General features: G+C 36.3%; 1 protein-coding gene across 1 annotated transcript in view; it reads right to left on the bottom strand.

The window, feature by feature from the left end:
- LOC129788711 (mucin-5AC) overlaps positions 1-25870 on the bottom strand; it is a 1053002-nt gene that overhangs the window by 131838 nt on the left and 895294 nt on the right. The window lies entirely within an intron of this gene.

The following is a 25870-nucleotide window of genomic DNA, read 5'->3' as shown; positions in this document are numbered from 1 at the left end:
AATGGCCTCTCGGAACGGGGTTGGAATTTGAGCAAAATAATAAATATCCCCACCCAGCTCGTGAAGTGCTTTTGCGAGCCCTGGGAGAGCAACAGCGCAGCAAGGCAGCCATGGGCAGAAAGATAAGGACTCACTTTGAGTGGTGTATTGTGTCTTGTCGCTTTAACAGCACCGGCAGTGGCATTAATTTACGCTCCCCGTGGAATTAGGCAGTTAAATGTCCGGCTATAAGTCACACAGCACCATATAGAGACTTTTGGGATAATATACTGGTGTGGATCTACCATCCTCCTCTACATATGTAATTGTAATTAATTTCCTTGTTATCTTGCCATCAGTTATTAATTATTTAGGCGGATTCATTTAATTAGCGAACTTCAGATTCTCTTTGCCGCTCGATGGGCTCATACACACTCGCGGAAATGTTAATTACTACACCTTTGTTAAATAGAACGTGGAAAATGTGGAAAAGCTCCTGTTTCAGTGCTTTTTTGAGCTTTCATTAGTGGATAAATAAAAATAATTATTTTTCTCTATTCAATTAAAAGAAATATTCTATTTTACTGAAATTACTCTAAAAGGGTTAGAATTACAAATAAATATTCTTAAAAATTAATTAAATATCAAAGTTTTTGAATTTATATTTGTTTATTATTTTATTTTTAAATATTCCATGTAAGAATACTAAAAAAATCTTTTATGTTTTTTCATATTTAGGCGATTTTTATTTTTCTCCACAAGATTACACGTTCCTCCCTTAAAGAAACAAATAAACTCCTTTATTTACTTATTTTTAGTCCACAAAAAATCTAAAATCATTTTTTTTTATTTTCTTTCAAAAATTTGTGTTCTTTTATCGCTTTAGAAGTTTAGTTCTTAATTCGAATTGCATTTTAATGTAAAAACAAAAAAAATCAGAGCTTTTGGCAGTTCTAGCGAAGGACCTCATGCAGAACTTTACGTAGCTTTTCACGCAAATTAATTTTGGTTGTTTTTGCAAATTTAAATAAATTTTGGTTTTCACGCTACCCTCAGTTGTGTGGGGCAGAAGAAAATATTTCACAGCACGAACGCATAAACACCTCGGGTAGTGTCTCTTTAATTTTACGCTCCACAGCAGTGCTAACTTCACCTACATTTGCGATAGCACCAATTATTATCCAATTACATACAATGTAGTGGTGTGTATCCGGTGTCCTTGGTGGATTTCATAAACATATAGCACACGGATTGGGGCGGGAGCTTTTTGGAATGAGAAAACACGAAATGATAATCGACCTTATTTCCCATTTTCCAAAGTGTTACAACCATGAACAATAAATAAGAACCGGGGAAAAGTGTCGTACATTACCGTGGCAAATCACGCAATTTGTGTCACAGACCTATTTACTACCACATAGAGTACTTTGGGGCGGGTAAGTTTATTGCAAATTTGAGCTTTTGTGGTTGGGAAAAATCCCACGCGGAGTATCTGCGGTAATACTTGGGAAATTTACACCACACACACACACCGAATGACCCATTATTAATCTCTAGTTCAAACAGATTTTCTAATGTTTGCAGAATGTATTACAACCACCACCCCCTTGCCCATTGGTTGGACAAAATATAACCCTGTGGATTTAATAGGCTTGAGAATGAGATAAAAGCATAACACTTTTGTGCGTGTGCTCCAGATAACACAGCATCCATGTGGAGGGAGCCTATATGTATGCCATTAAACTGCCCTTTCCCTGCTTCATCGTAATTGGCCTGTCCAACCCTCCACTTGATCTCCCTTGCATATGACCCATAATACTACCCCTTTTCACATTCCCGTGCTTTCAATTTAACCATGCTTCTGCCTTTGATCTCATGCGATGCCTACAATTGCTCTAAATTAACCACATTCACCCAACAATTTCATATAAATATCATCCCTATTCCCCCTTCCGCCATCCCCCACCATTTATAAGGGCACACGGCACACCTTCCGGATATCCGCATCCGCGGGAAATGAGAAAATCAAACGTAAATAGCCCTTTCTATATTGCGATTGGGACAATTTATATCTTCCCGGAGGTATCCACAATTAACTCAAAGTCCCAACATCCCACAGTCAATAAAAACGGAGAAAACCAATAAAAAAGAATCGTTTGGGAGTAGAAAAACGAATGGGTAAAGAAAAACCTTCAGGGCGGTTGAGATTTTCTGAGAATTCTCCTCCCTCCCCCCATTCACCCCCACGCCATGTGGCCATGTGAGTCCTAAAACGGAGGATTCCTCCCTCACTTGTCTCTACACGGGAAGAAAAAAAAGGACAAAACTTCAAGAGATCCTTGCTGGAACCTATTGTGGTTGGAAGATCAAAGAGGAAAATTTTGAGGTATGAGCATTAAGGGTAAAATTGTGTCTCTCATGAATTAAGTGGAAGAATATTTTCCATCTCACATGACTTTCCCAGAGATGGTACTTTGGAGGACATTCAACTCTCTCTGAGAAATATTATGGTGAAATACGAAGAAATAAAATTCATGGACATAAAATTTTATCATAAGTTGTGTTTTCTGAATAAAATTGGCTTCCATTTGAGGTTAAAGACCTATTTTATTGGGTTTCTGGGAAAGGAAATTCAGGGAAATGTTTAAGCGCCATCTATTAGTATTTTTACTGTACGCTTTTAAGTCAATTGAAAAACAACGTGTAATTATCCTTTTGTTCCTTTTGGTTAGGTTTTTTCTAAATTAATTTATAATAAATTGTCAGAAACTTTCAAGCTTTCTCATTGAATAAGAATGCTACAAATTCTGTAATTTTTTATTAAAATACAAAACCTTTTCATCTAGATAGTTTTGTTAGTGTGCAGTGTCCGTGCAAAATAATTATAATCGCAAGAAATGCACGTTCGTCCTTTTCAAAAGTTCCCCAAAGTTTCAATGTAAAGAGCTATATATTAAACATTTCATGAGAAATATTGTCGTATATTAAAGCATTCTACCCCTATATAGGTATTCGGGGTAGGTATATATGTCATGAATACATAGAAACTCCACTGACCCACCCAATGTGTCCTTGCACTTCCCTTTTGGAAAGTTTTCAGCACACTGTATTGAATTTCTGTTGCTGATTTTTGCATCCAAAACTTTGTTTGTTTGTCTCTTCCTCCTCTTTTTTTCCCCTTAATGCTTTTATGCCATAACTCCTTCTTTATGTATATATGAAAAAGTTCACCATGTCAGGAAAGAAATTCCATCAGAAATGTTATGCAATTTGTGAAGAAAGTTTCACTCGGGAATTTCCACAGAGTGTGTGCAAATATATATTTTCTCTTGGAAAATGAAGAATTTTCTTTTTGCTCTCAAGCGTCAAGAAAATTGTTGCTCACTGCCGAGAAAATTCCTTGGCATTTTGCTAATTCATACATAGAGCATATCACTCTGCGAAAGGATTCCCAGCGCGAGGAAATATTTTCAGTTGGTTGTATGAGAGATGGCGGGGCGAATTATTGTGTGCCAAAAAGTGCACTCTAATCCACATTTTGGATGAAAATTCATGCATCATTCAAGATAATTCGAAAACTGGCTTAAGCCTTTTAACTCTCCCTCTCTCTCTCAATGGAAAATGCCATCATAAAATGTTGGCGTATTACTCTCAAATGCTAAAAGTTGGGTGAATCCTTTTTTGTCAAACAATCGCGACAAGTGCGACGTTTTGGTGGAGAAGTTTTGTGAGGAAAATCCTCTTCAGGGCTTTTCCCATCGTATACTCAAAAACTCCCCCACACACACACATTCCCTTCTGTCAAACGCCTCACTGGGTGCACATAATATAGCTGCACAGTGTGTATACGAAAATCCCAGGCTTCTCATGTTTATTCGGATGAATAATGGTGCGAAGTAAGTGCAAGTGCAGAGATATAGTCATGTTGTCAAGCGCCATAAAACATTCGTAATCATCTCGTATTCTTTATCATCCCTTTAGCTTTGTGAGCTTTTTTTTTTATTTTCAAGCTCCCCTTTAGCTTTTCCTGCTGCAATTGACACTTACCCTACTTTTTTTTATTCGCCTTTAGCTGACCATTTCTCTGTCACAAATCAATATTTATGTAAACTGTGAGATGATTAAAATGCTGTCGATTTATTTTAAAATCCTTTTCACGTCATTTGCAGTATACCTGGAAAATATCCATTACCCACTTAATATGATTTTTAATCCCAAAAAAGCTCCCAATTATGAGCTTTTGTCGTTTTTGTGAATGAAAATATATATTATTTAAAATTAATTTCTTATGTGCGTCTCAATTGCTCAGCAAAAGTTTCTTTTGTAAGTTAAAAACTAGCCCACCCAAAGCACCCTGACGCCTCTTTTTCCCTATTTTCCCAACTCAATTGTTTCTCCAAAGTCAGAAGGAAAAAAATGTATGACGTGGTGACAACCGAAACAAATTAAATTGCCGAATTTGCAGTGAAAATTCGGAAAATTCGCAGAAAAGTTCATACACAGAGGAACCTTCCTGAAAATGTAAAAAAAAAAATGAAATTTCATGTCTAAAACCACTCACAGAAATTTCTGCCATGACAGCGAAAAAATTTCACTGGATGTTGAGGGCCTCACCGTGGAATAGATTTTCAAATACAATGACCTACTTTTTACACACTACGGCTGCAGTTATGTGTGGTATTTTTATTTATGTCCATTCTTAGCATTGTGCCTAAGCAAACCCTCCACCTCTATTGGCCCCTGTCCGCCTCAAAAAAAAAAAGAACGAAGCTTTTCCCGCACTTTTCAGCAAGCTTTTTTTTCGGGACTCCTGGCTCTCTTCGGGTTTTTCCCCGCAATATTCCAATAGCTTGAAAATGAAAAAAAAAGAGCAACAGCGATATTGCGGACTTTTGTGTGGTGTAACAAATTACATTCGTTGTCACTGTTAATTTCCCGTGAGGTGTGTTATTTCTCCTGCATATTTTACCACACACACTGGATGTTTTCTGGGCTTTTGCACCTCGCTGTCTTTTTGTTTGCCGCGCGGGTTCCCGCCCCTAAAGGATCGCTTGTATACACCTCAATTCCCAGCAGAGTGTCCCAGAGATATTAACTCATTTTTTGGACACAACGCTTTCACCAAAAGCTCATTTTTTCACCATTTAAAGCCGACCACGAAGATGGGAATTTTACATGCAAAATGCTTTAAATTTTGTAAAGTTTTTCCATTTTTTTAACCCTTTAAGGACTGAGAATTATTCACTTTTAGGTGAATTTTGAATTAAATAATTTTTAAGATGATTAAATTTAACCCTTTCACGACTGCGTGAATCATAAAAACATTCAATTTTTCCATCGTGATATTTATTCTGCACAGAAAATAAAAGTTCGTAGCATTGTTCGTCAAATTTCGTGAAAGGTTCGTAACTCCAATGCTTTTACATGGGAAAATTTACCTCCATGTTCGTAAAATAGGGTCTCACTCCCAGGGAGGTTACCCCATTATACGAACCTGGAGGTGAATTTTCATATGTAAAAGCATTGGAGTTACGAACCTTTCAAGAAATTTGACGAACAATGCTACGAACTTTTATTTTCTGTGTGTAGATGCTCTCAGAAAACGTATTCTTTGGCCTCTTTTAAACACAATAAACGCGAAAGGGTTAAGCATAAATAAAAAAATATTATGGCGAAAAATTACGATTCTTAGATTTTTTTTCTCAAGATTCTTTTAGCCCTTAATGATTTTTTTTGTGATTGTAAAATATTCAGAAATATTGAGCGTTAAAGGATTAACAAAAATACAACATCAAATAACACGAGAAAAAGTTTAGAGAGCAAACAGAACTGCTAAAACTACAAGGCGTCATATGAAATGTGTTTTAAATAAATAGGAAAAAGCTCATACTCGGAAAACTAACAAAAAATATTTATGTAGGTATACAAAATGAAAAAAAATCAATTTCAATAATTACTCAAAGAGATGATTTTTATAGGTAGCACAGGGTGCAAAAGAAAAAAAGATATGTAGGAGAATTTTATTAAAAGATTGCTCTTAAAGTTCTCTGAGGCAACGAGCTTTTTCTCAAATGTATATTTTGTACATATTCAATATATAGAAAGCTCTCAGTTATCAATAATTTTAGACTACGAAAAATGTACATAATGTGTAGGTATAAAGAAGATGATGATTTATGAAATTATATATGAAGGAACGTTGAGTAAATGTACATATGTTTTAAAAGTTTCCACGAAAAATTGCTTCTTGGAAACTACTTGGCAAAGGAAAGTATATGTATGACGATGGGTGGAGGTGAAGGTTTAATTTTTGCCCCCTGGGACTTTTATGTTAATATAATTTTGTGCATATAATTTGGTTTTGCGGGGGAAATTCCTAATTAATTAATTCCATTTATTACATTCTAAGGCGACGGGGAGAAATGTGGGTGGGAGGATGTTCCCACCCAAGGCGAGAGTTTTATACAAAAAGCCGCACAACGACCGTGGGATGTGTCATTGAATGTAATACGAAGGCTGTGTGTGTCGCAAAAGATGGTGTGCTCTGTACAGAGAGTCTGTGAGACGATAAGTCCTTATCTGCGAGGCCTCTCGGTGCTATATACGCGCGTTTTGATTCCCAAGAGCCCCATGATCAGCACCACCCCAAGACAAAGACGTCAAAGACATATAACGTTGGGTTATAAACATCAAACAAGAAAATCTCCCTCAGGATGAGAAATACACACACACAGTGTAATTATATTGAATTAGACACGATATGCCTTTTGTACTCCACTCATTCACTGAGCGCTTATTATAGACAGTCAACGACAAAAGTGAGTGATGGTTTATAATATAAATTTCAATTACTCAACACAAAGCTTTTGCGCGTCTCCTCATGTGCGCGCGCGGAGCTTTCATGCGGGATCAAATTGCAAATTCATTCGTATCCCCCCGTTGGGTGATTGCCTCCAGGATGACGGGGGGATGTTGTGAATCTCAGTGTGGCTGACGATGGGGAGATACACCTCGTAAAAAAAAACCAGGAGAAAGAGAGAATCAGAAGCACCAGCATATAAAATGCTCCGTTTTACACCTTCCAATAAAAAGACCCCGCGTGAAGTAAAATCAATGTCGCACGTGAAGCTTTTGCACAGCTAAAGGTAACGATGGCATTGCCACAATAAATACAATTTTCGGAAGGTGCCTGAGAGGACTGTTAAAAGGAATTTCCTGGCCAATTTTCCCAAGAATTTCCCACGTATGAAATTGGGATCTTCTTGCCTTCCAGGGTTTTTTTTTAAATTGAATAAAAATGGAAAAACTAAAAGGAAAAAATTTGTAAACTGCTTTGAAGAATATTTTAATTTTTTCGTATGTATTAAAAGCTTTGGGTTTTATGTAAAATTGATCCAAAAGAGCTTTCAGATAATATACTTAATGATTTTTTGTATTATTTCTGAGCTTATGGATGGAAGAGAAATTCGTTCATCACAGCGAGCTTTTATAATATAAAATTTTTATTTTTGAATCAATTCAATTTTTACCAGGAAGTTATTGAAATCTCCGATAAGTCTAACTTCAAAATTAACTAGAATATTCAATTCTTAACAAAAATTCTTAAAATTTTACCAAAAACTTTCTAAAAGCTTTTTCTTTAATTGAATCCATTCAGCTTTTGGGAAAAACACTGCTGTAAATTTTAATATTTAGAAAATTAAAACGTTTTCTTGTTAAATAAAAATCGTAATAAGCAGTAATACTTTTGTAATTTTAATTGTTTTTCCTAATGTCTGTTTCAGAAAATATAATTAAAATTAGGCAAAAATTTAAATATTTCTTAGATTCTTTAAGAGGAAAATCACAAAATAAATCACAAAGAAAAATCTACTGAAGCATTAATTTTCAATCTTTCAATATAGTTACTTTTCACTACCCTTAAAATATTTCTTAAGTTCATATAGCAATTTTATTAAAAACTTCCTTCTCTCTTCATGCTTCAAAGCTTATCAGCTTTCGTGCGGAAAATTTTCTCGTGAAATAGTAGGTACAAATTAGATATTCCTGAAAGCCTCTCAGAAATCATAAAATTAATTCTACGAAAAATATAACAAGTTAGCACGTCTTTCATCTATATTTTAATAAAAATTCCTCGTGATTTTTTTTCCTTGAAGAATCAGTGAGAAATCTCTCGTTTCCTTTGCTTTCTTTTGTGAAGAGATCCAAGAGAAAGGGGAAGAAAAAGAAAGAAAAGTAAAAAATTGATATCATTAGATCCTTGTGTGTTAAAGTACGGAATTATTCACTGAAATATTTATCATTCGCACACGTGCAATAGGAGATTTCGTATATGGGGCTGGTGTGTAGTACATCCTGGGTATCACAGCCTCTGTGTGTATCTGCGAAGGACCCTTCCTAGTGGAGCAAGGGCATTATAATAAAATTTCACTGCAAAATTCACTGCGTGATGCCTTCAAACATTAAAACCTTTTCATTGTTACCCAATTGAATGGGTTTTTCCCAACACTCTTGCTCAAAAAAAAATTTCGCTATGTTTGTGCGAAGCTCAAAAAAGGGCTTTTCGGGGTGGTGGAAGAAGAAAAAAAGTTGCGGGGGGTGATGTGTGTGCATGTGGTGCGTGGCTTCCAGCCGGAAAAGTTGATGGTTGAATATGCGAGCGGGAGACAAAATACTAAACACAAAAAGTGTAGCATATATAAAATAAATATTTAAGCTGAATATTTATTCGAATTGTGATTCATGGTGTATTGTGTGTGGTGTTTCAGTGAGGGGGTGCTTTGTGTGGGGGGGTGGGGAGGTGGAATAGGGGGGAGGGAGGGTGGTTTGGTGGGGAAAAGCCCCATCCGAATTGTGTTGCGCGCACACTGAAAATGATTTTTGATGCAAAAAGCTAAAAGCTCTGTGTGAATTTTAAGTTATGTATGTAGTGTGCTATATACACCAAATGCCTAACTGTGGGCTCTATGGGAGCGATGTTTTATTCAAAATCCAAAGGGCTTTCGCATCGTACCCAATTCCCGAAATACCCCACCAGTTAAGATTTATGTAAACTAAATTTTGCTGTATTTGCCATTTTCGCACCCGAAAGCACACACCGCAAAGAACCTGGCATGAGCACCATTTGGGTTTTGTTGAGAACAAGAGAAGATTCCGGGGGGAGAGAAAGCTGCGGTGTAAAAAGTTGCATGGCAACGACAAAAAGGATTTCTCATTGCTACGAATTTACTTTATGAGTGAAAGTGAGAATTTTGCCAACTGTGTGGGTGGGTTGGTTTCTACAAATTTAATATCACCATCATTTTCTTTCCCCACACACACTAAAATACTGACATGGGCTTCGACACTTTTGCTTGCAGAGAAAGAAGGGTTTTCGTTGATGAAGATGAAAGAAAAGCTTTGCGGAAAAGGAGAAGAGATTTATTTAACAAAAGAGAAGTATCTACTAAAAAAAATACATAAAATACTGATTTGTATTTCTTCAGAGAACTTTTCGCTAAAGATATGTATGTATATATAGTTTAATTCAAACAGAGAAAAGCTCTGCTATATACCTAGACTACCAAAAAATGATTTCTTTTTGGTCATAATGCAAAATTTCTCATAGAATCCTTGTAGATTCAAAGCCTAAAGCTACATGTCAGTTCATTTCGAGGCATAGCAAGTAGTAAAAACCAACACCCCATAGTCGTCCCATACAAAACTTACCATAAACCACACCATTTTACACGCGATTTTCACTATATGAGCTTTGCTAATTAAATTCCGTTGTGTGAGAACTTCCAAAATTTTCCCCCGCGCGCACACAAGTTCAAAGAATTGGAATTGATGTAATTATTCCAGACAATTTGGAACATCCACTTTGTGCAAATATGGCAGAAACATTCACTATATAATGTGATAAAATTCATCCGTTTATTGTGGCAATTTTCTCGGGGAAAGTATGTTAATATTTGAATTGTCTCTCCCTCCCTCCCAGAAGCTCCCTTTCAGACCGCAAGTGTCACATCAAAATCCAACCCCAACCCCCCGTATTCTCTCTGGGTGAACTGTTCCCTTTAGCATAATGACTCTGCCGCATGTGAATTTAATCAATTTTCCCCCCCATAGATGATGGGGGTGGCAGACACACACACCCCAATGTGAAATTCCACTGACAACCCTCCCGAGGCCAATTCCTGTCTATTGCCGTAGTAGTTAATCAGTAGCAGAGACCACCCCTCCCTCTACCCACACCCTGTTTGCACGCACAGTCATCAGGGGAGGTTCCTTTTCAGCAATCACAACACACCATCCCCCACGCCCAGAAAAGTAGTTTCACCTCATTGTCACCCCGAAGAAAATATGGGAAAATACAGCGAGGGGTGCGGGATGAGGGAAGGTGTGAGAAAACTTTCCACTCAGAGACACTTTGTAAAATTAATTTCCAATAAATTGAATTAAAAAGCAATATTCCCGATAAGGACATAGACAACCCACCTCTCGGCAGCAATGTTGATCGGCATCTTGAAGAGCAAACAAGGCGGATGGAGTACGAAATAAACCCTCTCAGACCAATTTTTGGCTCAAGGCATTGCTCAATGGGTATTTGATGAACACACACAACATCCCATCCACGAGGAGGTCTCGCCTGAGTGTAAGTCCTCCACTCTAGCAAACCCACAATTCACACAAAAACCACCCACAAGGTTAGCCGATTTTGAGGGTGAAAAAGCTCAATGTTTTCTCCCGGCAAAAAAGGGGGACGGAAAATTATTTGTAGGGTGTGAAGCAGCCCTCCGCCCCCATTCCAGCAGAACAATTGGATGAGGACCAGGCGAGCACAGAGCAATTGAGAGGACGGATGAGTTTAGAGAGGCTGTCTATCTGCAAATAAACTTTATTTATTCCCACTCGCATTGAATGTATCACTTTTCACAGTGCTTCATTCTCTTATTCGTTATGTAGTTTGCTACTCTGATGGGGACCAATTTTGTATGCCCAATAAATATCGTTGGAAGCTTGTTATGCTTGTTATTGATTTATGAAATGATTAGAAAATTAGAATATTACTTATTGAAAAAATTAGATTGAAAATTTAGCTTAAAAATTCTTTAAAGCTTTTTCCGGAAAATTATATAGTAGCTAAAAGCTTCTGGGAAACAAATTAAATTATGTAAGAATGAATGGATGAGGAACAAAGTGATTCATATGAAGGTAGGGAGCTTTATTCATAGAACGCAAGAAAAATCGAAAAGCTTCTTAAAGAGAATTTTTTCAATTTTTCATTATTAAAAAGAAATTATTTATGCTTGAAGTTTATTAGATAAAAAATCGACGTGCCCGAAGATTATGAACCATATTCCTATCTTTTAACACAGGAGTATGGTTCATAATCTTCGGGCGTGTCGAAATATACAATTTAACAGTAATAAATTAAAATAATCTAAAAGCTCTAAATTGAATGAGGAAAGCTCCTAAACTTTTCCGTATTGCAAGCACGAAAGTCACTGCACCGAAACATGAATAAAAGTTTATTTTAAACAAACACAGAGAGATTCTAAATATTATTTATCACATAGTTTTAAGTTAGAAAAGGAGCTTTTCCAAAAAACATTCACAAAAGTTAAAATATATTTTCAGTGAAATTCTTGGCAAAATACTTTGTACCCAAGCCTAATCACATCATTAATCTTTCTCTATAATTCTAGAGTACTACGTGTACAATACCCTGCAGCTCTGTGGTATTGTTTGAAGGCATGTTGTGGTCGTATTTGGGCAAATTAATGGCAATAGAGAAACTGCGAGTGGGGGGAGCGGGTCATCGGAGCATTGAGATGCCGCGCCCAGAGGTTCTGTGCCTGCATTAGATCAGGAAGACCAAAAGGCATTATATAGCCCATATGAATATCATTCCCTCTCGGTTTTCCCCACACAATGGAGCTTTTGGAAACAGAGTGTCTGTTGTTCGCCTGAATTTCGGTGCATATGCATAAAGTGTGTCATTTCGGCATAGCCATCCTCCCACATTTTGGCATTTTAGGGGTAACTCTTAGGGGTGACTTTCTATCAAATCCTCGTCTATCTTATATCAATGCGGAACATGAGGTTGTGTGGGGGCTAAAGTACAACGAAATGTACATCATTTGAATACTAATTAACGACTTGACCACACTGTTTTATTGTCTCCCATGCAAACGGGAGGAGTTTTAACATTCTCAACTTGTATGTGCTGCTTGGGGGTAGATTTAGAAAATTTCCTCACACTGTGCTTAGTCCGCTCCATGGTGATGTGGTATGGTTAAAGTTGAACAATAGAAGAGACATGCGGGGGATATAGCGGACAAAAGGGGATGTTAGCTATATAGCATGGAGAGGGTATATTGGTATAACTTTCCTAACAAGCTATGTTAGTTATGTAAACACATTCCAAACTGTTCCACACATTTCAAACGATAGATGCAATTTTGATTTACATATTTGCATCATCATGATTTAATTTATACGCTTTTACTTTAAATATAGAATGCTCCGGCATGTACAACATAAATCTCCTTCAAGGGTTCATGACAGTCTCTCTGGCATCTTGGGACCAAAACTATATTTTCAAAGTTTCTTTGATCTTTAAGATTTTCCAACTCAAAAGCATTTAATTATACATTCCACAAAATTCATTGCATAATTGTTTTTGTCTTTGTGTACGAGCCCCAGCATTGTGGGGTTGGAAAATAGCTCAAATTTTCAAAGGATTTTTCACCATACATTGAGGGCTTATAAGAAAATTTCATCCCCCATCGTGAACGTGCAAAGTCACACGCAGTTTGAAGAGAAAATTTGTGAATTTCACAGAAAAAGCTCTTGGAAAACTTTTTCGTTGATTGCTCATCGTAAGACGGGTGCTAAAAGTAATGTGAATGAGGTGAGAATATTGCGAAGAGGGGATTTGCATATGTGTGGAAAGTACATCACCTTCATGGCACGGAGAGACGCAGGGGGGCGGGTGTTGAAATCAATTCAATTAGGGATGAACTCCTGAAGGTGTGACTCGGAGGGTTTTTTGAAAAGGTTATACCAAAATGCTGTAACCGCTTTCGTGTGGAAATGTGACAATTTGAAGTTAGAACTCACTTCATGCACAAGTATATTCTCGAGAAAGCAAGGTGGGGGTGGTTTTGAAAGATAAGGGGTTGTTGAATGTTTCTACATGAATTTTATGGTTTTTTGCCCTTAATATTCCATGAAACTTTGCACCAAAGCTCCACCAGAGAAAGCTTCTAATGCTTCAATTGTCTAAAGTAATTAATTGACATATCAACGAGAGAATTTTCCGATTTTTCCTCAATATTTAATTAAATTATTTTCTTTTAAATAAATAATCAAATAAAAATAAAATTATTAATCCAATTGTAGCAGAAAGCTTTCCAAAAGCTCTTGCAAGCTCTCTAAATATTCATTTTGAAATTGAAGAAAAAAAATTCAAAGACTAATAAATTAGAGCATAAGAACTTTTACAAATGGTCTGTACTTTATTAAAAAATAAAAAGAAAGCAGCACAAAGTACACCATTTTTAAGCAACTTCAACACCCCTTGTTAAGAAATGGAAGATTGTTCATTTTGCCACTCCTTGGAGCCAACATTGAATGCTCTTAAGAGTTTGTCAAGATGAGAAATGTGGAATGATGAGGAAAATTAACAATTTCCACGTTTTAATTTTAATGAAAACGAAATGCACTTGCTGCTGAATTTCTTATCATTTGTCTTCCAACTCGTGTGAATTTTCTTCATTCTTCATCATCATCCATCTCTCTTTTGCCACCCTTGTTCGAGTTTACCACCCCTCCTGCATCTTTCGCGCATATGAAACTCTCAATGAGAATGAAATTGTGAAATAGATTTAAATTTTGTCTAATTTCTTTGTGGGAGAATTTAAGTACTTTTACCACCCACTAATTGCGAATGCATTCGTTAAAAAAAAATGCCCCAAATTAACACTTTTATTCCGTTTATAAAGAGAATAATATTAAATTCACCTTTATTTATTAAATTACACTGTAATTAATTAAATTATTTAAGAATTTAAAGGAATTTAAAGGAAAGATGTTAAAATTTCAATGCACACAAGCAACATACGAGATTGTATTACAAAACGTTCTTCTGTGTTGCTTTCTACATAGTTTTGCCTTTTGGATTGTACAATGGGGTGCATCGAAAATGTTCATTCAGCTATTAAGTTACACTCTTCAAAAAATCAATATATAACTGCGGCAAATCGCTTTGAAATATCAATTCCCATTTTGATAGATTTTCAATTGGAAGTACCAACATTTCCGGCAGTGTTTGAACTATATTATATATGTGCTATGTATAGGCTGTGCGATGGGTGTAGAATTAATTTCGGCATGTCATCAAGTTGATATGAAATTGTTTTTAGCAAATATTTACACATACACTCATGCATACAATATATATGTATAGGTCGTATAGGTACCCCATAATAAATTAGAGAAAATATATATTGGGAATTGTGAGCAAATCACAACTGGTTCAATTTGAGTTTAATATCCGGTCAATGAGGGCCGAATTGGGACACTGAAGTGCCCCACATACCATTGTTCCCTGCCGTAAGGGATGTGATTTGTTGAAGGCACAACATCCGGGGACATGGAACATACGCATCGTGTGTCGTCTACACGGTTCAGCCTACCTCCTGTAAATTTCCTCGCACACCTCCTGATCCCACCCTGGGTGGTAGCTCCAATCCACACACCTCAGTGCCGATCAAATGGGTATTGATAAATGATAAACAGAAATAACATTTCCTCCACCACCACCCCCAACAAAGCTGCCCATCATTTCATCTCATTCGCACTTCTCTCACCCACCAAAATGGCATCCGTATGCCATCGCATGGAGAAAGGGGTTGAGCATGAATAAAGGGGGCCAACGACACCCAATGACCACAACTTGGTTTCGTCTCGTAATTCAATATCAATTTGATATGATTCCATGTAAATGCAGGGGGTGGAGAGTCCAAAAAGGGACATCACCCTAATGCAATTTCCCCCTTCAGTATACTATTTTACACAAAATATATGGATTGAGCACATTGCTATAAATTTCCGCTTTAAAATATCCACAAATCCATCAAATTGTTTGATGTATATAATTCAAAATTTATCCACTACTGCAATGACCATTTAACTAATTTATCTCCCATTGCTTTGATGGATTTTTTTAGCGGCGTTAACATTTAACTATAAAATCGTGAGTAAATTATTATTAAAATATTTTTAAATTATAATAAAATTAAATTTAATTAAAAAATTCCCCTTTTTAAACAAAAATTTGCGGAAAAGTTTTGAAAGAGATTGATAAATGTTGTCTCATAATCATCTAAAATTATTGCTAACAATTTCCCCTCGAGAGGAATTTTTCAAATTTATTATTTTCAAGAGTTAAACAAGACTTGGGGCTGTATTCTCTAAGAGTGAAAAACTCTCGTGATAAACTCCCGAAGGCTTTTTGTAGGGAAAAAGTGAGAAAAACTTCACGTGAGCATGATCCTCTAAAAAATGCGTTCATTGTCCCGGTTTTCACGTTGCTTTTAAAGCGCTAAAGCCTTCAGGAGTTTCTCACGGGAGTTTTTCACTCTTATAGACTTCATGCCTTGGATAGACTTTTTTTAAACAAATATTATACAATTTTGCGCTTTCCAATCTTTTAAAACTTATTTTTTGCATTTTCACAGCCTTCCCAATGAGACGAACATCTCGCAAAGTTCATTGAAAGCTCCCAAATTGCTTACACAACAACGAAAAAAAATTCTCTCACACAAAAAAATTTCCCAGAGGGTGGTGTTTATTGAAAGACATATTTCATTGAATTGCAATTAACACACGTTTAATTAACGAGGAGATATTTTGTTAATTTATCGACTGAAGCACACAACATAACGCAGTCGATTATTATTCGACACACAGCATATTTGACACATCCAAATGATAAAAGCTCATTTATTGTCACTCCTCACACAACAAAAATTCGTGATTTTTAATGCATTTTTATGGGGCGTGTCAAAAAAAAGTGTCGACGGGGTTGGGGGGGGGGATGAAAAATGAGTTAATAAATTCCATTGAAATAAAACATTTTGCCATAAGGTTGATGGAAAGTTCATCAATTGCCAACAAAAGCTCTCAGTTGGAAAACTTTCTCTCACAAGTATTTTGTGCGATCTTTTTTTCCTTTACCACGCGAAAATTTTTCCCACAGGTGGAGTTTTCAGAGCTCACGAAAAAAAAGGGATTTGTTTCCCCTTGCCGCCCAATACCTTGATTCGTGAACAAAGTTTTTTTTTTCATGCGAAGAGAATCCACAAATATTGCGGATTAGACTTCATTGAATTGCAGACGTTGGGAGAAATACTTTGTGGGAAAATGTTTTCAACTCTTGGAAAACTTCTCTCGTGAATTCAGAGTCAATTTGATGAATATTTCACAGAATTTCCTTCCGCGAAGTGAATAAGGAACATTCCCATGGTAACATTGGGATGGTTTCCCGAATCCACCAAAAAGGAAATAAATGAAAAATTTTAAATATTTATTTTATAGCTAGTATGGAGGAATTCTTATAAAATCAAATGTTGGCAGATTGAAGTTCAGAGAATCAATAAAAGTATAATTTACCATTTAATTTACAACATTTGCCTGACCTTTGCCCTGGATTTGACCTTCATTTATTAGCATAAAAATGATTACAGGAATAAATCCCTCTACAGATACCTATGTTTGCACATTATGTATAGTAAAGCATAAAGTGCAAAGCAAAATAGCAGGAAGAGGAAGTCGAATTTCCATGAAGCTCCTAAAATCCCCAATGCCAGCGTGGAAACATGATTTTGTGCTGTTGGGAGAAAAATTTAAGGGATGGAGAGCCCTGGATGGGGCACAATTACAAATTGTTTGTAAATGTTATTTGCTACTGCAGTTCAAGAGTGGACTTATTGGTAAGAAGTGAGTGATATATGATCGAGAATTCACTATAGGACAATGATATATGGATGTCGACTTGGCATTTTGCCTTGTGCAGAATTATGCTTTTTCCCGCCCCATCCCCATCACATCCCCACACCCATCTGTGGCCCTAGAGCACATACATATATAGGAGAAAAGAATGCTCCCCTGGTATTTTATTTACTTATTCCGCGAATGCTATTGAGTAATGGTGGCAGAGGCTCAAAATACAAAAATATGCGACCACATGGGGGCAATTCAGGGCACCCTATCTCCATTCTCTTTGTTGTTCCTTCTTTTTTTTCTGTGTGTGTTGTTCATTCGCCCTCCCTTCACGCCAAACAAGGGGGCGAGAGAGCTTTATGGCTCTTTTGAAGGAAGCACCCAAAAGGCGCGCATAAGGAAATTTCTCACTCACCCCCTCCCCGCAAAGAAGGGAAGCACTAATTCCATAAATTTGATGAAACTCCATAAATCCCCGCCCAATTTCCCTTTTAGAGGTCGCACCACCTCCGCGCAAATAAAAAGGCACCCTCAATGAAAAAAAAATCATATTTAAAAGTCAAAACACCACAATTGCTGAGGTAACAAATCACACACAATATATTTCACATTCATTCTCGCACGTTAGAATCTTTTTCTTCTCATTATTTCCACTCCACACCCCAAAAAACGGCGTGTGTGCGCCAACCCTCCCACCCCCAACACACTGGGGGTATCACATGTGATACTCTGTACGGATAAATCTTCCAACAATTTCCCCAGAGTGATTTTTTCCATGCCTCGTTACACCCCAAAGTACACAAACGAGTCGGGAGCTTTTCAGGCGCGCTTTCAATATTCATTCATTTCAACCATCACCCCTCCCACCATCAATTCCCAAACCTTCCCGTACATACACGTTGGGTATAAAAAAAAGCTATCCCTTTGTCTTTTCCACCCCCGCGAGGGAAATTAGGTGAGGAGGCTCAGTCACAACACGCTGAGAGCTCAACTCGAGGGCGCTTTAGTGGTTTTTCTCATTGTCGAGAATGTTAGCAATACACTTTGTTGCAAAAGAATTAAGACACTTTTTGTAATTTTATTTACATTTATAAAGAATATTTTGTAGGACAGAATCTAGCTCGAAATTCTAAAAAATTTAGGTAAGAAATTAATTTTAATTTGAGAAAAACTTTCAAATTTATAATGATTGATTCGCTAAAAAAAATATATGAACTCAATTTAAATATAAATTAGATTAATTAAGATTTAAGTCATGAAATAATATTTTTTTATTTAATAAAAATAAAAATTTTTCGGCCTTAAATAGCCAAGGCTTGGCCTAAAGCAAACTTAGGTATATCTTTAAAATTAAAGCTTTTTGCTGGAAAACTAAAGCTTGACCTGAAATACTTCGGCAGAGTTCAGAAAATTGAAACCTAGCTTAAAATTTTTTAACCTAGCCTTAAAAATTAAACAAAAAAAAGCTTAAGATAGTTAGATTCAGCTTAATAAACTTAAACCTGGTCTAAAACACTTAAATCTAGTTAAAAAAAAATAATACGAAAGTCTAAAAACTCAGCTAAAAACCTTAGATCAAGATTAACACATTAAGGCATAGCTTAAAACACTTAAGCCTACCCTAAGGACCTTAAGCCTACCGTAAAAAAAACTTAGATCAGGTTTAAAAAATGGAAGCCGGATTAAATAAACTTTAAGTCTAGTATAAAAGCCTTAGACTTAGCTTTAAAAAAATAAATTTAACATTTAAAAGAAAAACCTAGCTTTATAAAACTTAAGCTAACTCATAGTAGCTTTAAAAACCTTATTCGAATTTAGTAGAAGATTTCACCTAAAATTTTAATTATTTAAGAATTTATTAAGTTCTTTTGACTTCTAATAATTTTTTAAAATTATTTTCTAATCAAAAAAAAATATTTTGTAAATTTTACCTCAAATATTGGATGAAAAATTCAAATTTGACTAAATAAATCCCCCACAGGGTGTTAAGAAAAATTTGCGGCACATTCCATGGTAGATTGTGAGTATAGAGAAAGGCAAGGAACAAACATACTGCGCCTCCTACACCCCCACGGTTGAGAGGTGCAAAAAAAGGCGATGAAAAGCCCCAAAATGGTCGGGGAAGGAAGAGGAGATGCGGGAGTGAGCGCCTTTGTTGGCGCAATTTATTTCTCAATGAGAATGAATGGAAGGAAAAAACAAATCAATCGGAATCTCAATGCCCATTTATAAACACATCCACCTTCACCCCCCAAAGATGCTAACACAGAGAAGTGGAGACTATGAAACTGGGGCACAAAACATCCCCCATGGGGGGGGGGGAAAGGAGGACGATGGGATCTCCCCTCTGAAAAATTACCACCAATAAATACTCACCACCAGCCACACTAGTGAGAACAAGTCGAACAAGTGATACCTTTGGGGCGGGATGGTACTCATTGCATTCCCATTTCCCCGGGATGTCCTTCGCGGAGCTTTTTCTCATTGGAAATGCTGAAAATGGGAATTTTATTCTGAAAAAAGAAAAAAATATATAATAGTGACGTGCGGGGTAGATTGAAAATTTTAATTACAGCTCATCATGTGAAACTAGCTTTTTGCTTATGGTACTCAAATTAATTTTGCTTCATTAAAAAGTTTTTCATTTAGTCACAGAATATATATGTAGGGAAATTTTGAGAGTGTTGTATTTTGCAAAATACAGATAGATATTTAATTCCATTACGTGGAACTTTCTCTTTTGGACATGTTTATGATTTTTGGGCGCATTATTCATGCCACATGAGATCCTATTAGTAGTTTTTAATAAATTCCTTTTTAAGAAGCTTAATAAATGCTATTTTGAGGTAGGTAATTACGAAAAAGCTCTCTCATTGAGTTTGGCGTGTGGGAAAAGGATGGAGCGCAAGGGGGGGAGGAGGTGGATGTTATTTGGTATGGAATAAAATGTAATATGCCGGAGAAAATTGACGTCTCTATGTGGCGTAATTGTGTTAATTAGGGCATTCAAAGTGACTTACACTTGTTCTTTTGCAAATTAAACAGTGTGAAATGAGTAGGAAAATCTCCATTTAATGGGTAGGAAGGGCGAAGAAGGATCGATTGAGAAAGCTCTCTCACGGCAAAACTTTCTGTGGAGCTTTCACAGACTTCAAGTGAGAGCGTTATGTGCAAGGTATAGCATTACATAAAGTTTTACATAAGAAAAGCTTGAGTTTTTTTCTTCTTCATCGGAAGTATGAGTAAGACACTTTCTTCCTTCAATTTTCTTTGCATTTTCTTGCTTAATTTTCTTCCATCAAAATGAATAAGAGAAAAAAAAAACAAACATAATGATTGTATTTTACTTCATGCAATTAGTTGGTTATTTTTATTCAAATCAATGTTGTGTAAAGCTACGGAGAATGCAGTTGGGATTTTCTTGTTCTCAAAACAGGAAGATGAAGTAAAATTTACACACAAAAAAACGAGGAAACATAAAAGTGTGTTTTGCGACTTACAGGAAGAAGAAAAAAAACGTGAAAACAATTGGGGAGGAATTTAATTAAATATAAACTTCTGTGAATACAAGAAAATACTCTATAAACTTTTTCCTTTTCATTCGCACTTACAAAATAAAATTATTTCAACTTGTGCGCACTGAAAAGATTTCACTTTTTTTTTTCCTTCTTTTTCGGAGGCCTTCCGCTTCTTTTGTGAATTTATTGTTCCTTATTTTAATTAGCTCTGCCATTCTCATGCAAAAAGGAACAACACTCTATATTCTGCGGAAAATTCTTCTTGAATTCAACCAAGAAGTTATTTTCCCTTTAATGGTGCAGTTAAGGCGCCTTTAAGGATGTTTAAAGGTAAATCATACGATGTTCAATTCAAGGGGCAAATTTTCCATTTTTTATGCTTCGAATATTTTTAGTTTTTCCCCCTTTTAAATCAATACATAAAGTAGAACAAAAAAAAGTTAAATATCTCCTTTAAAAACCATCAAAGAGAACTCATAAAATCAAATTCCATTTCCCAACCATTTTCAACTTCATCCCCCACGAAAGGAAGCAATTCGCCATGCTATTTTTGCTCACTTTTTTCTTCATTCTATTTCGCAATTCACAGTGAGTGGAAGAAATTTCTGCTGCAAAGCTCCCCAAGAAGATCCCCATGATGTGTGGGAGCTTTTTGGGTGGAAAAATACACCATCTCGCTAGTACTGAGTAAGGAAAGTATCCATCAAAAGCCCCAAAGAATCGGATTTTTATCGTGGTGAAAGGAGAGAGATTGTTTCACGCACTGAAACAGACACTTATTGACCCTATTCGAAAAGGGAGCACTGCCTTTTGCACCCCACCCCTAACGCGGGGGGCGTTGAGGGTTGAAGATTCCTCGAAGAAGCTCCATGTTTCTCTGAAATGATCCATCTCGCTTTTGGCTTCTTCCTCGCGTGTGTGTGTGTACAATGGTGGATACCCCATGAGATAATATCTCATCGGAAACCCTTCACCGCCACGATTTTCTTCGATACAACGCAAACTGCGGGGGAGGGCTCGGGGGCGCGACTTGTGAATGCCAAAACCATCCTTTCGCAACATATAAAATCTCATTCAAGATATAAGTACAGTGTTGAATTCGTTGAAGGAATATCTAATCATTGTGACTGCCTCTCGAGAGAGTAAAGAGAAGCAGGAAAAAAAGGATATCTTGTGCGATATTCGGCGCAAAGATCGCGTTAACAGTTGAGGAAAAATAAATATTCCACCCACGTATCAAATCGAAAAACTTTCAACAATAGAGAAGCTACAATACACTGTTTCCGTGTATTTATTACTGATAAAGATTTACTATACAATACATCCCACCCCCGCACACAGCAATTCCACATCGGATGGTTGGAAAAAAAGTGGACCGGGAATGGTTTTCCAGTGACTTCTTGAACTTTTCGTTTCATGCCATTTTTTTTTCTTCTTCGTCGTCGTCTTCTTTACCAGCTATCCCTTTTAGAGAGGAGCAAGAAAAAAAGAAATGCTGACGGTCCAATGAATTGTGACGAAAAAGTCTCCATAGTGGAAGAATTTCAACATAGAGAGGGGTGGAAAATTGGGAGAATTTTCGGGAATATAAATAAAGTTAATAATGTAGAAGAAACTGTGAGAATAAAATGAATCAGATTAAAAAAAAAATAACGGAAAATTATTCAAAATTTAGATAAAATTAATAAAAATTAAAGAACTATAACGAATTTATTTATTTAATAAAAGGGATGTCATCATTTCTGACAATTTCCCTATTTACAGGATTTTTGATTATTTTTTTTCGGAAAAAACTCGTGAAAATATGTTTTCAATTTTTTTAGAGGAGTTGAAAATTGCGATATTTTGCGTTATGAATGATTTTAGAAATCACATTTTTATTTTTAAATATTTCAATTTGAATTAAATTGTCTGAAGTTCTAAGGCTAAAGCTACAACTTATCAAAATTAAAATATTTTAAAATTTATTGCAAAAAAATCTTGATTAAATTAAATATTTCAATTGTGAACATCTTAGAATTTTCATTATTGAACATCTAGCCCTTTATTTCTTAAATTCCTATTCAGAACCATTCTGGACATATTTTCCGGGAATTCATCCACCCCTTGTATGTCAATTTCTTTCTTATTTCCTCCCTTAAACTCCGCCCGCGCAAAATACAGAAGTCTCAAAAATCGAATGACAATCTGTTGAAGAAGTGAAGTGGAAGGAAAACCCTTCCCCACATAGCTGTAGCATCCAAACAATAGCATTCAATCTCGCGCACGATGTGGTCTTGACCAAAGAGAGGAAATTTACTTCCTCCTGTGGGAAGAATGACCTGCAGGAATTAAGATGAAATATCATTGTTCTTCCACAACCGAGAGATAATTTCCTTAATGATATTGCAATTAAATGTGTAGGTGGGTTTTTGGGTGTTTACGACCAATTTTCCCGAGAGTTTGTGGGATGGGAGTTTTGTATATGTTGTTGCTTGGCAAGTGGAATAGATTTTGTTGGAGGGTGGATTGGTGAATTTTGCAGGCAGAGCTAGAAATGCACACAATAAACCTATTGGGGTGATAAAGCTCACCCCCAATTGAGTTTCTGTCTTACTAAATAAACTCCTCGCACACGGAACTTGCCTGGCGAAGCAGGAAAAAGGAAATTGCTTATCTCAGTAAGTAGAAAATATGCTTTCTCACTCGTATTTTCACTCACATTGCAATTCACTATATAGAATACATAATATAGTGAATTCTACTATTTTGTTAGAAAAGCAGAGAGAGTACACTGTGTGAGGAAATGCACTCGATATGCATATCACCTCTTCTCAGAGATTGTACATATACTCAAAACTCAAAGGTGAATGGGTGGGTGGGTGGAGGGGGGGGGGTACTATAGGATGTGCGAGACGGAAGACAATCCACCGCCCGGAAGTTATGTGGTGTGAAAAGTTTTGAATAAACAGTTTTGCAAACAAATAAATGTGTTGGAGCTTTTTGGGATTGCAGTCACATGTCGGGTTGTCGTCGGTTCAGTAGGGTGTGTGTGGGGGGGTTCTCCTTTTGTTAAGGGAGGCTCCATTCGGTGCATCAGTATAGGAGGTTTGTGGGTGCCAAATGGGTCCCGTGATGTTTTAGGAAGTTGTTAGTTTGAAGTACTTCCAAATAAATTATGTAAACTCCCCGAAAAATTCCCTCAACCCCCTTGAACATAGAAACATACTCAATCCTAACCACACTGAGAAGCCTTGCACACGGAAATTTACTCTTCCGTAAAACACAAAACCTCCCCCGCGCGCGCTACTTTGAGAGGGGAGTGGGAGGTGTGAGAACTTCCCACAGCTACCAAGTCTATCAGAGAGAAAGTGCATCATGAAGTTGCCACGTTTTGGGAGGTGAATGAAGTCTTAATTACTGAAAAATTTAACGAGAGATTGATGAGGGTGGTTTTACTGCAAAATGGGGTTTGTGGGGAAGTTTTCACACACACATACACATACCTGGTAAATTTGCTCTATTTAGTTTCAAATTAATACCAATTCATCTTTCTCTGTAGAAATCTTTGAGAAAAAAAATTAAATATATTTCCTCCACAACTTTTTTCTTTTCTTGTAAAATTCAAAATAAAAAATTCGTCAAAATTTCAATCTTCGCGGAATGTGAGAAGAAAAATTCAGCAATATGATGAAATTGTTTTCATAAAGTCACAATGAAGATTTTTATTTTTGAAAAAGAAGAGAAATATTAAATTTTCCACTACACGTGTACCTGCTATCCCACCAAAGCTATGTAGTACAACATCGGAACACGATGAACATTGGAAAAGCTAATGAAACTATATACCTTGAATATGGAACTACAAATAAATTGCAAAGCTGCAAGCAGCAAAAAGTATATAAGAAGAATCAGAGCTTCCAACGAGCAACCCAATATACTTGCAGGAATTTTCTTTTACATCCTTCTGGGATTCATTTGATATGAAATTATTGCACGTATTTTCCAAGGAATCCAACTGTAAGGTAAGACTTGAAAGTTCCTTCTTTTTCCCCGGGAAAATATATGTATGTATAGAATGTTGTGGGCCTCTTTATAGAACTTTCAAGTGATTTCTTTTCCAATGAATGAAGGAAGATTGCAAGATGATACTCCTACTATGTTGTGGTTGAACTGCTGTAGAGGGTGAGGGGGCAAGAAGGTGCTTTCTAAAACTTAAAGGAGTTCCATTGAAGGAGCACCTCCATTGATATTTACAGCACAACCGTGAGAATCCCACAAAATCTCCAAATATATTGCTACATACTGAAGAGAGTCTGCTGGAAATATGGGTTGAATTGGAAAGCTTGCGGCAAAAGCTCCATGCGCGCATTTGCTAATGGAGAATTTTGATTCTCTCGTGCAATCTTTTGTGGGAGAAATTATCTGAAAATTCACCTGCTCTCCTTGCGTATATGTGTGCTGTTTAATGATGATGAAAAATATTTCTCATCTCCCACTGAGAATTCCCAGATCTCCCAGATATCTGCTGCATAGGTAGGTACATTCACAGCACCCAATTAAATCCCAAACATTACGGTGTGATGATACGAAACACATACACCCCCCCCCCCCTTCACCCCCCCCCCCCACATAGATGAGACAAAAAATATATGTATTTGCCTCAGCCATTTCAATTTTGCCAATCCTCATCTTCAGATGGGAGAATTTTATTCAATTGTACATTGGAACATGTTGAGTGTTCCTCCTCAGTGATTTTGATGGAAATTGCATTTTCTGTCTGGCTGAATTTTCCTCTCTCAGCTTGTATGTGATTTTTTTTATCAACTCTTCTATTCTTGATTCTAAGAAGCTTCGCATATTAATTTTCTCGTGAAATTCAGTCTCTCGTATCTTGTGATTTAAATTCAATGGAGGTACATTTTTTTTTGGTCCTGAGAAAGTCAATTCTTTTAAGCTTTATATGTGCACATGTGAGTGCCTTTTTGGGGAGAAAATTTGAGATGGAGAGAAAAAAATTATGTTGATTTCAGAAAAGAATTAATATTGCGATGCTTAAGAATTCAATAGAGAGAATTTTATGGAGGAAAAGCTTTGAAAGCTTTTCTTTGATGCTTCAAAGAGAATTTTTTTTTCGTTTATCTGTTTAATTTTAAAATGAATCCGTTAATTAAGCCGGATTTTCCAAGGAAATTTTCACAAAATCTATCTTCGAGTAGAAAAATTAATTCTCGATCGATATTCTTGAAATTTGGCGCAGAAAATTCTAAAACTCTTTCTTTAACCGAATCCTTTAGATTTTTGAGAGACAAGAAACATTTTATGCAATTTTTATGAACACAAAGTCAACAAAGTAAAATTGCTGAGCATACTAAATATAGTAGAAAGGAAAAATTTGGGTC

This window comes from Lutzomyia longipalpis, chromosome 2, assembly GCF_024334085.1.
Source record: "Lutzomyia longipalpis isolate SR_M1_2022 chromosome 2, ASM2433408v1".
NCBI classification, from domain to species: domain Eukaryota; kingdom Metazoa; phylum Arthropoda; class Insecta; order Diptera; family Psychodidae; genus Lutzomyia; species Lutzomyia longipalpis.
The sequence above is the reverse complement of the archived record's forward strand: the minus strand, read 5'-3'. Positions and strand labels throughout refer to the sequence as shown.